The sequence below is a fragment of the Magnolia sinica genome, chromosome 2 (genome assembly GCF_029962835.1).
Source record: "Magnolia sinica isolate HGM2019 chromosome 2, MsV1, whole genome shotgun sequence".
Lineage (NCBI taxonomy): Eukaryota > Viridiplantae > Streptophyta > Magnoliopsida > Magnoliales > Magnoliaceae > Magnolia > Magnolia sinica.
Window position 1 is genome coordinate 32,261,241 of NC_080574.1, and position 13,627 is coordinate 32,274,867.

The 13,627-nt window shown below is 40.4% G+C and overlaps 1 non-coding gene across 1 annotated transcript; it reads right to left on the bottom strand.

The window, feature by feature from the left end:
- Window positions 1–10,404: 10,404 nt before the first annotated feature.
- LOC131238270 (small nucleolar RNA R71) lies at window positions 10,405–10,511 on the bottom strand. The gene has a single exon (XR_009167676.1). It is a non-coding gene; the product is annotated as a small nucleolar RNA R71 (small nucleolar RNA).
- Window positions 10,512–13,627: the final 3,116 nt, after the last annotated feature.

Genomic DNA, 13,627 nt, shown 5'->3' on the forward strand with positions numbered 1-13,627 from the left:
GTAGCGATTGGACCATGAAATGCGCGAAATGACCGTGAAGTAAAGAGGCATGACCATGAAATGTGTGGAAATGACCGTGAATCAACACGGAATAGGCGGGAATGACTGTGATATGAATGGAAAAGAACGTGAAATGCTCGTGGGCCCACCATGATGTTGGGCGATGGTGGTACTATCTGGGCCCACCATGATGTGTGTGTGTTTTATTCATGTCCATCCATCTTTCAATTTCGTTTTAGGCATGAGCCCAAAATTGAAGTAGATTCAAATCTCAGGTAGACCACACCACAGGAAACAGTGGTTGATTGAATGACCACCATTAAAAACTTCTCGGGAGCCATGAAAGTTTTGGATCAAGCTGATCTTAGTGTTTTCACTTCATCCGGGTCTGTGTGACCTAATCAACAGGTTGGATGGCAAACAAATATTACAGTGGCCCTAGAAAGTTTTTAATGGTGGGCATTCAATCACCATTGTTTCCTGTGGTGTGGTCCAGCTGATATTTAGATCTACCTCATTTTTTGGATTTATGCTCTAAAATGAGCTTATAAAATGGATGGACAGAGTGGATAAAATACATACATCATGGTGGGGCCACAAATCAGATCTCAGTACTGGTGGAGGGATCACTACAGTCCTTTCAAAAGTGTTTTCAATAAATTACTATACTAGAGTACCTTCTGATTTAGATTTATTAAGCGGCTTGGTCCACTGTGTGAGCACAGGGGTCAGCGGCTGGTGGGCCCGACCATATTATTTATGTGAAATCTACCCAAATGGTAAGGTGTATCATCACAAGATGCGTCACCGTAAATTGAAAACCGTGTATAGGGCAACATTCACCCTCTAAACTATTTTTATTGTTGTGCCCATCTGAATCACAAATGGGCCTGAATTTTGGGATTAGGCCTAAATTTTATTGTGGCACCTAATGGTTGGAGTGGATTTCATATAACCATTATGGTGGGCCCTGCAAAAGTCAAGAGTAGACACATCTCTCTCAACTGTTTTCTTTGGTGTAGCCCACCTGAATCATGGGTCAGCCTGATTTCTTAGCCCTAAGCCTAACATACAATTAGACATCTAATTGTTAGAGTGGATCTCGCATATAAATCAAGGTGGGCCTATGAAAATCAATGATGGGCTTCTTTTTTTTCTTTTTTTTTTCAATCAATATACCAGCGGCATCGAGTAGCTGTTCGATGGCATCAAACAGCTCTCGATGGCATCAAATGGTCTGTCAATGACATCAATAGACCATGTTGCTAAAGATTTGAAACATCAACAACATAGGGTACCCATTGATAGCCATAGAGGTGAGGCCAGTACCATCATGGTTTAGGACTCGGCTGTCTTGGACAGACTCTTATTCATGAGTTGAGTTGAGTTGAGTTGTACCGGGTGAGTTGGGGGTGAATTGGTATATTTGGACCCGAGTGGTCCCCGATTTCCAGTTTTAGGCCATTGTTTCCTAATCTAGACCATTGGTCCGTTGATTCTCATCTTGGATGGATCATGTTCTAAAGATATTCCCATAGGGTAACAATCTAAGGGCTCCTGTTAAGACTTTTTTGAGGTTAATGTGTACTCTTGTTATTTCTTTGTTCTTACCTACCCGTTTGTAAGCCACTAATTGAGAAAGGTTGCACCCACATCTATAGTTCAAGTGATAGACAGTGAAAGATACCTCGTTTCAACACTGAGGTCTTGGCATTGATTCCCTAGTGGGGGTGGCAAACAGTGAAGTGTGATCTGACGGTGGGTGCACTAACAAGCTAACAAAAATAAAATAAATTGACAAAGGTTAATCTTATCGAGGATAATATGGAAGCAAAGCTGTGCACAGAAAGATATAGCATGTGAACGATCTAGGTGGACTCTGGCTCCCCTGCCTGAATAAAAGAGCCGAGTACAATGTACAAATCTTGGGCCAGACGAGTCCCCTGAGTCAACTCAACCTAACTCGGTTGTATTGCATGAGTCATTGCTGGGTTCTGCAAATCGATTTGCTGAACCGGTTCAGGTCCAACTAAATCTAAGTCAATTCAACAATTCACGGGAACTCATCCTAGACTTAAAACCATGAGTTCCATACATTTGATGGTTCAAGTAACGAAAAGGGGCTCATTACGTCGGTTGATGGATATGGGTCCCTGAAATAACATGCATTTCAAGTCCACCCAGGTGGCGTGCTTGCTAAGGTTACAAGGCTTTTGCTGCTGACTCACGTAAGTAATGGGTGGGTGGGCCAACGTGGGGCATGTCCCGAGTAGAACACGGATAAGAGACCTAAGTTCTGTTTACACTCTTTTATGTGTCGACGTGAACTAATGAGATGCTGCCATGCCTAGAGCTGGGTATTTCTGATCTAATCCGGTAGATCCGACTCGATCTGAACCGAACCGAAGGACCCCGCGATCCTTGATCCCATCGGGTTTTCCATCCCCGATTTCAAGCACATGGGGAGTGCTGAGAAGAGGGATCGCTCGCGGTCACTACGGGGAGGCTCGTCACCCCAGCGTAGGCCGACAGCTCAGACACAGTGTCTCATTCCACCATGCCCGGCTCTCGAGTCAGTGGATCGGTTTCAAATGGTTATCAATAGGCTTCAGTGGTTGAAGGGTGTTCCAGGTTCCATACAGGCGTGAGCAGACATGGTTAACAAACATGGTTGGTCAGTAAGTGAACTAGACCGTGCGAGTTCAGGCGAGTACGTGACGGACGACATCGAGTACAAGCGACCCATGTAGTCCAACTACTGTCGCCCATTCGCATCCGCCCAAACCCGCTGGTTTAGCCACAGGATGGTCCTACCAACGGGACCACCTTCTCCCACTTCAGTTCCCTGACTAGCCCAGGGGTTTATGACATTCAATAATATTCCAACAATTCCAGATTTGCCTTCTAACACTAGTAAAGTCATGCACTCATACATCAAACATAAAAATTCAAATTTTTTACAATGCAATTACTAACAAAAATATGAAATTAATGTGTGTGCGTGTTGAGCTGGTTTACTGACGAGAACAAGATCTAAACATCATTCATAGTACAAACATACAACAAGGATTAATGCTAGCACAAACATACAACAAGGATTTTATGCAATCATACATGCCACAAGGAAGGTTATACTAGAATCACATATGAGATGAACATGCCACTCCAAATCAAGCCCAATCATGTTGAAGAACAAATAACCAACACTTAACCATTTCATGGGATTTAGGGGGACCTATCATGTAGGGTCTTGGCTAGGTTCTCTCTAGATTACTCAAGCACATCATCCTAACATTCATAATCATTAAACTTATAGTAGAATTGGTGCTAAGCCACCTAAGAATAATAGTCCGCACCTTATGACGAATCGCTCGATTCACGGCGCCCGCAGAGTTATGGCGTTAGGAAATCATCGTTAAAATGTCTAAATAAGCATACAAGCTTGTACAAATTGAAATGGATTAAACACGGGACCTAAACCTCTAAACATAACTCAATACTTACCTTCAACCGTCGCCGAATCGACACCAATGAAAGACAATGTTGCTATAGAGGAGATGAGAGGGTGAAGGTGTATAAACCCTCATGTTTAAGCTCTCCCTCTCTCTTTCTCCTCTTTTCTCCTCTTTCTCTCTTTCTTTCTTCTAAGGCAAATTCGTATGAGGAGAGGGATGCCCCAAATGAGGCCTTATATAGGGCGATTTGGTGTAAATAGCCTCAAGGGCTATGTTTTTACTATACTAGCCATATGGGAGGGTCTTTCTAACTTCTTTCAAACCTCTAGGGCCTACTATGGGGCGTACATATTGATATACACTATAGGATAGTTAGCCCTAACGATGATCTATGAATGGACATGTTCGGCTCACCATTTGAATGTACTGATCGACAGATATGATTAGAAGTCTGTTCAACGGTCACCGATAGTCGGTCGGGGCCGCGGCTATATGGATATGAGTAGGAAAATATCCTTACTCCACGTGTGAAGTTTGGTCGTAAACCGACGGTCGAAATCCTCAACTTTACATAAGAGTGGACGACCCAATTCATTTAAGTTTATTTCTTCCTTTAAGGTATTTGTACTTCTCATGCACTCGTCCTTTGGCTTAAGTTGAGCGGTTCTTGATAGTACCCAGGTTCGACATCCGTGATGGACGTCAAGCCTAGTAAGGTGGACATTATTCTATAGTTTTGGAACTAGTGGCCCACCAACGAGTGCTCTAGAGCTTGCTAAAAAAATTGGAGCATTTTCTGGAATGAATTAGGTATTGAGATTTCTCGTGGGCAATGATTAGGGTTTGGATTAACTATGTTCATAGTGTGACCTATTTATAACTAGTGAAAGTGGAGATTTGGTCATAATTACTCTAAACCGTTGGTTTTAGACTAAAAGAGTAATGGGTTTGATTTGGTCTATTAGTTAATATCTGTGCCTTATCTGACTCCGTTTAGATCTTTAATTTAGTTATGCTTGTCTTGAGTAGTTAGCGATGAGTCGGTTAGATTTGGGCCCTATGTGAGTAGAGTGATGGGGTTACCAGACAAATTGATAGGGTTTTGCATGATAAAATGACAAGTTTTCGAATAAAGTGACTTGGTTCCACTAGACAAAGTCACGGTGTTACTGTGCAAAGTGACATGATTTCACTAGATAAAGTGGCGGCTTGTCAGATAAAATGATGGGTTTTCAATAGACAAAGTGATAGGGTTCCATTAGACAAAATGATGGGGTTTCATTAGATAAACTAATGTGTCCATTTTATATAATCATCATGGTGGGTCCTATATATTTCAAGGGTGGATGTCTCTCTTCAAAATATTTTATTTGTATAGGGCATGACTATTGATTTTATCGGGGCCCATTGCAATTTAATTATCAGAATAGATTTTTCATACACATCATGGTGGGCCCCCGCCAAAAATTTAATCCCCCATACTTCTCCAATTGTAAAGAGAGTTTATATATATATATATATGGGGTGTGACTCTTGATTTTTCCAAGGCCCATTGCGATGTTTATGTAATATCCACTATAACCATTGGCTATTAAGTCTCATATTGAGCTAGAAGAGGTGAGAAAATCTCAGCTTGGCTTGGCTTTGGGTGGAAGTGTGGAATAGGTGTCCCATAGTTAGATGAAGGGTTATCCCAAGTTTAGTGGCAAACGGATGAGTCAATTGATCGCATGGGCCTAATTTATAATCAATGGTCACCGATGTTCAATCGAGGTCTCAGTTATACGGATATGAGTAGGGAAATATCCCTGGTTCATGGCCCGAGTTTGATTACAATTTAATAGTTGGAATGTCACAACTTTACCAAAGAGTGGAAGGTCTATTTCACTTAAGTTTTCAGATTTTAGCGTAGGAGATTCACGTGTTTCAAGCACTTGGATTTTGGTCCAAGTTGACTAGTTCTGGTCACTTTCTTGGTTCGCCACTCGCGATGGACGTTAAGCCCAGTGAGACATACATTATTCTATAATTTCGGAACTAGTGGGCTACTAATGATCGGTCTGGAGCTCGTTCGGGTAATCGGGGCATTTTTTGAGTGAATTGGGTAGAAAGATTTCTTGGGCGCAGTTGTTAGGGTTTGGATTAACTAAGTTCACACTGTGGCCTATTCAAAATTAGCGAAAATGGTGATTCGGTAATGATCACTTTAAACCGTTGGTTCTTAGGCTAAATGAGTAAATAGGTTGACTTGGTCCATTAGTTAAGATCTGGGTCATATCTGGCTCGGCTTTGAGTAAATCTTTAATTTAGTTACGGTTGTCTTGAGTAGTCGATTATAGGTCGGTTAGATTTGGGCCTTAGATGAACAATTCACGAGGTTAGACTGGAGGTTTAACTGATCAGGCTAATTAGTTGGCTTCATACAGTTTGTTAATCGAATTTGTGTGGTTCTCTACTGGTATAACCTACGTATAGGCTCACCTCGAGCGTCAAGGGTCAATAAGTGACGACGTAGGCTAGTTCTAAAAATAAATTAAAATTAAGCATTGTTGACAATCCAAAATAGCAAAAATTCAGGATATTACATCCGACTCGATTCGGTTTTGAAATAGGCCTGACCGGAACTCGACCTGACTCGGTACCGACGCCAGCATGCTTAACCCGATCTGAGTCCGTGTCTGTCTTAGACTAATCTGGACTTAATTTGACCCGATCACCAGTTTCGATTCGAGTCTAGACTTAAAATAATATGAGAAAATGGATGGATGGAGTAGATATACAATGCATAGATCAAGGTGGGCCCACGATGAGGATTTTACGGACATCACTCATCGTGGGTCGCAGCTAATATTCCTTACTAATCAAGCAGATTTTGTAAATATATATATTTTTTAAACTTATAAAATTTCTGTGAGATGACATGACCTACTTAAATTTTAAAAGAAAGAAATTGGAAGCGGATTAGCTACCGACACGTTGAGTAGCTAGACTCGTTACTGAAGTGATGCCACCAAGTTCTGTGGGGCCCACCATGATGTATGTGTTGTATCCACACTGTACATCCATTTGGAGAGATCATTTTAGGGCATGATCAAAAGAATGAGGTAGATCCAAAGCTGGAGTGAACCCCACCATAGAAAATAGTGAGGAGAGTGACGTCCACTGTTGAAGCCTTCCTAAGGTCCACCGTGATTTTTTTTTTGAGATCTAACCTGTTCACAAGTTAACACAGATATTAAAGAAGCGGAAACATAGATATCATCTTGATCTTAAACTTTTGTGGCCCTTAGAAGTTTTTAATGGTGAGTGTACTTTCTTCACTGTTTTCTGTGGTGGGGTCCACTCAAGTTTTGAATCTAATTCATTCTTTGGCTCATGGCCTAAAATGATCTCTCCAAATGGATGGACGGTGTGGATACAAAACATACATCATGGTGGGACCGACATAACTACACATCACTTTAGCAGCGAGTCTCGCCACTCAACCTGTGTACTGAATCCTCATATGAAAACTTAAATAAAAATTAGAGTGGACCTTAAGTTAACATAGACATTCAGGGAGGCAAAACACAAATATCAGCTTGATCGAAAACTTTTGTGACCCGTAAAAGTTTTTAATGGTGGGCGTGACTCTTTCTACTATTTTTTGTTGTGGGGTCCACTCAAATTTCGGATCTGATTCATTTTATGGCTCATGCTCTAAAATGATCTCTCCAAATGGATGGATGTTGAGGGTCAAATATGATATATCGGACCCCGATTATTGCCTGGATTTGCGAACATGGTACTGTTTAATGACCTAATTTAACCGTGTTTGTGATGCAAGGTGAATCTAGGAGCATGAACAGGAAAGGATGTAAAAAGCATGGATTTAACGCTCAAGCATCACCAAGGCAATGGACAGGACTCCATGAGATCAAGATTGAAGAATTTACACACTAGGGATCCAAGAAAATCAAGCCATTTAGGTTAAAGAGGCCCAAAAGTTGTCCAAGATTCAAGATCACAGGGTTCTCACCATCCTTTCAGCTCAAAACTTCATATATGGCCTATATGGCCTAAGGACAATAAATTAACCATACACATCAAATTTCAACCATTGGATCTCTCTGGAAGTGGCCCAACAGATAGATCAACACATAAATCCTCGGTTTGGGGCTGCCGATACCGAATATGTTTCAAATTCGGTTTCAATCGCTTAAATGGGGTGATAAAATGGTTGGACAGAGCGGATTTCTCGAATACATCACCGTGGGACCCACACACGTGGTAGGGAGATGTGGATGATGCTGATCGCACCCAAACATCAAGGTAGCTTTGATTGCCTTGACTCGATCCGTCTCAGCGTTCAAACACTGCCACCACTGTTCGATCTCAATGGGCCCTACCCAGCATCTGTTCGATGATCTGGACTATTCAGAGCAAGTAAACGTCCAATCTTACCCTCGCCTAGGTGGCCGTTTGGCCCGTTGTGCACGTATACAAGAGGATCTTCGAAAAACGGAGGATGGACGGCGGTTTGAAGAACCTATGGGCCACATCGAATCTGAACCAAAATAGACCATACCCGAATGGTTTTTCAAGAAGAATCCGGTGGGACGGGGTGGATTTCTCATTCGACGGAGGTGTGGACTCCACTCACACCACCGACCCATCTCTTCTTCAAAAGAAACGCAGACTGCTTTCTTGCATGAAAAATTAGAAGAACCGTGAGCCACCACCCTAGCCACACGCCCGATCCGGACCGTCCATTATATCCAGACAAGAATTTTGACCAAAACCTCTAACTTCCTTGCAACCATGCATACAGATAAGATCGCTAGTGTTGGAGCTTTCACCGGACGTTGATTCACGCGGTGGCCCACCAAAAGTTCAGATCCTCTTCAAAATTGGAATGATGTGCTAAATCAACCCCATAGAGCCAATGAACGACTCTGATGAGGTGTGAAGTCGCTAAGTGGACCCCACCGACCTCATCCACGAAAACGGAATTTTCGTTTCCTGCGGCTCTGGGAAACCGGAAGCTGTCTGCGTTTTACGGGCATCTGTGGGCCACCATCACGAGCTATCTCTCCGATCCACACCGTCCATCAGGAAGCCCAAACAAAACTATCCTAGACCTGACCTATTGAAGGTAGAGATGAACTCCGAGGTGGACGAGATCTTCATCCGAAAGAGGCTCTATTACTGCGATACGCAAGACATTGCTGCGTAAGGAGTTACGCACATGACCAACCACTCTAACCGACTCCAACTGCGTAAAGAAGGCTTGCATACTGACCTCCCTGCCTATAAAAGAAAAAAGAGATTTGTTTTGAAGGTGTTAGGGTTGACAGATTCATCTCAGATTGAAAGAAATCAGAGGGTTGTGTAAGAGATGTGCTTTTTATCAATTATATTTTTCTTTTTTCCAATTGAATCTCTGTTACATCCCATGAGTTTTTAATTTCTTAGCTAGGGCCTAGATGAAACCCCTAATTTGAATGATTCTTGTTGATTGTTGATTTCATCTGGAATTAATTGATTTATTTCTTTCTCTATTTTGATTAAATGAAAACTCCATACTTCTCCAATCTATGAGCTTACCCAAAGTCTAGAAGTGGATGTTGTTTGGAATCTTATTCTAGGTGTGCTTGTGTCTGACCATAAACAAGTTTTCCTACAGAAAAAGAAATAGGAATTTATATCTATTCATGCCTAAACAAGGATGGAAAGATGTGATCCTTGTGCTTCAAGGGAATTATACATCCTGTGTGCCTGAACAAAAACACAGATTGTACTTTATTTTTTAAATTTACATCAATCTGAATTAGGGTGAATCAACAAGTAAAATAAGGGTTAGAATAATTAGGGGTGGATTCAAAAGTTCTAGTGTTCTCCTTGAGTGAATTTTCCTTCTTGTTCTCAGTTATTTTTTATTGATTTTTGTTAGTTTACTTAATAACTAGCTAAACTATTTATTAGATTAGTTAAGAAGAACCATAAAATTCGAATTGTGACAACCAGTCCTCGTGGGAACGATCTCGTAATGTGTACCGTGTCTACACCTGATTCGTATAATTGTAAGTTTAAAATCAATTTAAATCAGGTTGGTTTAAATAAAACATCAAGTTTTTGGTGCCATTGCCGAGGATTGTTTTGGTCCAATTGGTTTAGGATTCTCTCTTATCATAATTCATAGCCTTAGGATTTTTCTTGCATCATTTCACAAATTTTAGGAAACTTAATTTATTTTTGTCTTTATTTTCTATAAGAATTGAGGAAGGAAGTTGGAAAAAAAAATTATCTTCAAAGTGAAGGAGGAGCTCTCAATTCTTCGAAAATCAATCATCTCCTTTTTCAGGTTCTTTCTTCCAATTCTTATTTACATAGTTTCATCTTGTTTTTAGGAATTCATGATTTTTAGCTCTAGTTTTATTTCTCTTAGGTTGCATCTTAGTTTAACTTTCTTTCCTACATTGTAATAACTTAGTTTATGCTAGGACGTAGATCTTTGAACATAGAACTAGCACCTTTTGATCCTGAAATAGAAAGAACATTTCGTAGAAGATTGAGAAACATTCTATTTGAAATGGCGGACTAGAATGGAATTAAAGCTCTTAGAGATTATTCAGCTTCTGTCCAATTTAATGCACCTTCATGCATAGTGTTGCCAGCCACCACGGCAGCACACTTTGAACTTAGACCTGGAGTCATACAATTGTTGCCTTCCTTCTATGGTTTAGATAAGGAGGATCCATATTATCATGTGAAAGAATTCCTAGACATTTACTCTACCTTTAGGTTCCAAAACTTTTCAAATGATTTGATTCGTTTGTGCCTTTTTCCTTTTTCTTTGAAGGATAAGGCGAAAGCATGGTTGAATTCTCTATAAGTTGGGTCTATCACTACATGGGACCAACTGTCTAAGAAATTCTTAAACAAGTTCTTCCCTGTTCATAAAACTAATGCTCTCCGTAGAGAAATTATTAATTTCACAAAAAAAGAGGGTGAGCACTTTCATGAATGTTGGGAAAGATGGAAGGACTTGCTTCTTAAATGTCCACACCATGGTTTTGAGAAGTGGCAACGGGTTCAATACTTCTATGACAATTTGACACCCCAAAACCGTCGTATGGTTGATGCCACTAGTGGAGGGTCATTCATGACCAAAAGTGATGTTGAAGCTTGGAATTTCTTTGAAACCTTGTGTGAAAACTCCCAGCAATGGGACTATTCAAATAGAGGTGACAGAAGTCCCCAACCACAGAAGAAAGGTGGTATATATGAGATAGGAGTCATGCCAGATCTTTATGCCCTGATTGATAGCCTGACAAAGAAAGTTAATGCTTTAATGTTAAATAATGGACCTCCACAAACAACTCAAATCGAGTCATATGCCATATGTTCCAATCCCGCCCATCCTACGCAGTCTTGTCCATCTGGTGCAGCACTTTTGGAATTTCTCTCTGAACAAGTGCATGATATAAACACTTTTCGGAGAACTGGGAATGATCCTTACTCAAACACCTACAACCTAGGGTGGGCTAGACATCCAAATTTTTCTTCGGCAAAAGGACTACAACAAGGAAGCTCATCTGGAAATCCTCCTATGCAACCTTACCCCCAAGTTGGTAGTCAACAGCTTCAACAGTTTTCGCAATATCAACAACTTCCTTCACAATCAAGGAAACCATCTCTTGAAGATACACTCAATCTTTTTATGCAGAGTTCTCTTCAATTTCTTTTTAAAAAAAACACCCAACAAACTTTACAAGCTAACCAACAAAGCTTATATCCAAATGCACAATCCATTCTCAAGCTGGAAGTACAGTGGGTCAACTTGCTACCACATTGAATGAGAGAGAGAAGGGCAGGTCCCGTAGCCAACCTATGGCAAATCCAAAAGGATAGTATGAGATTGGCTCTAATTCAAACCAAAACAATATCATGAGCAAGCCAAATCAATCATTACCCCTAGGTCCATAAAACAGATCGAGAACAAAGTAGAGATGCCTAGGGAAGAATCAAATTCCAAATCGGAAGACCAAATGAAGTTGAGAGACATACTAGTGCATACAAAGTCCACAAGCACTCTAACTCTCCAGGAGCCACTCATGTGTTATCCTATGTGCCTAAAGCACCTTTTCCTCAACGTTTGGCACCAGTTAAGAAAGGAAAAAACTTTAATGATATATTGGAGATGTTTAAGCAAGTGCAAATTAACATTCCGTTGCTTGATGCTATCAAGCAAGTACCTACTTACGCTAAGTTTCTTAAAGATTTATGCATTCAGAAGCGTAAGCTAAATGTTCAAAAGAAGGTCTTCCTTGCAGAGCAACTCAGCTCCATGATTCAACACAACACCCCTCCTAAATTTAGGGATCCAGGAGCTCCCACCATTTCTTGTGTCATAGGAAATCATAAGATTAAGAAGGCATTGCTTGATTTAGGGGCGATCATTAATTTGTTGCCATATTCTGTATATGAGCAGCTAGGACTTGGTGAGTTGAAATCAACTAAAATAACACTGCAACTAGCTGATAGATTTGTCAAGGTGCCCCGTGGTGTTATTGAGGATGTGCTAATGTAGGTTGATAAGTTTTATTTTCCAATGGATTTCATCATTCTAGATACTCAGCCTGTCTAGAATCCTACTAGTCAAATCCCGGTTATCCTGGGACGTTCATTCTTGGCTACATCTAATGCTATCATAAATTGCAGGAATGGGGTTATAAAGTTGTCTTTTGGTAACATGAAGATTAAACTCATTGTTTTCAATGTTGGACCACAACCGTCAAACTCAGATGATATATTCGAAGTGAACATGATTGAGAGTCTAGTGCATGACTCTTTTCTTAAATCTTCTGAAGACACTCTTGGGACTTACCTAGCACATTTTGTCATGGATTTTGACATAGGAAGTTCCATCTAAGAAGTCAATGCATTGCATGACTCTAATCCTGTAATGGATACTACAAAATGGAAAGCTAAAGTGGAACTTCTTCGACAATTTGAGTTTAAACTGGTCCCGTCTATTGAGAAGCCACCCGAACTTGACCTTAAACTATTACCTGAAACTCTCAAGTATGCATTTTTAGGTCATTCTAAGACCCTGACTGTCATCATAGCTTCTAACCTTAATAAGGAACAAGAGGGTAAGTTGCTTAATGTTCTTATTGAACATAAGGCAGCTTGGGTGGACAATAGCGGACATAAAGGGAATAAGCCCCATTGTGTGTAGTATTCATCTTGAAGAAAATGCAAAAACGTCGCATGAAATGCAAAGAAGTCTTATCCTTAACATGAAAGAGGTTGTTTGGGCGGAGGTGCTTAAATTGTTAGACGTTGGTATCATTTACCTCATTTCAGATAGCACGTGGGTCTACCCAGTTCAAGTTTTTCCCAAAAAGTCTGGGATTATGGTGAAAAAAATGACAATAATGAATTAGTGCCAACCCGTATGACCACGTGCTAGCGAGTTTGTATTGATTACCATAAATCGAACCTAATCACAAGGATCACTTTCCTCTGCCTTTCATAGATCAGATGCTTGAGAGATTAGCAGGGCATAACTGCTATTGTTTCCTGGATGGCTATTCCGGGTATAACCAGATTCCTGAGGTTCAAGAGAAAACCACATTTACATGTCCTTTTGGTACATATGCCTATTGGCGTATGTCATTTGGGTTGTGTAATGTGCCTGCTACTTTTCAATGATGCATGATGAGTATTTTTTCAGACATAGTTGAGTGTTTCCTCGAGGTTTTCATGGATGATTTTTCAATTTTTGGCACTTCATTTTATGAATGTTTATATCATTTATCTCTTGTCTTAAAAAGATGTAAAAAACCGAACCTTATCTTAAATTGGGAAAAGTGCCATTTTATGGTTCAAAAAGGGATTGTACTCAGGCATGTTATTTCAAGTAAAGGCATTGAAGTTGATAAAGCCAAGATTGATTTAATTTATAGTCTTCCTCCACCCAGAACGGTAAAGGAGATTAGATCGTTCTTAGGACATGCGGGATTCTACAGGAGATTCATTAAAGATTTTAGCAAAATTTCTCGACCCTTATGCAATTTATTAGCTAAAGATGTTGCAATTGTCCTTAATGATGATTGTCGAAAAGCTTTTGATAAGTTAAAGCATTTATTAACTTCTGCTCCAGTCATCCAACCACCTAATTGGAG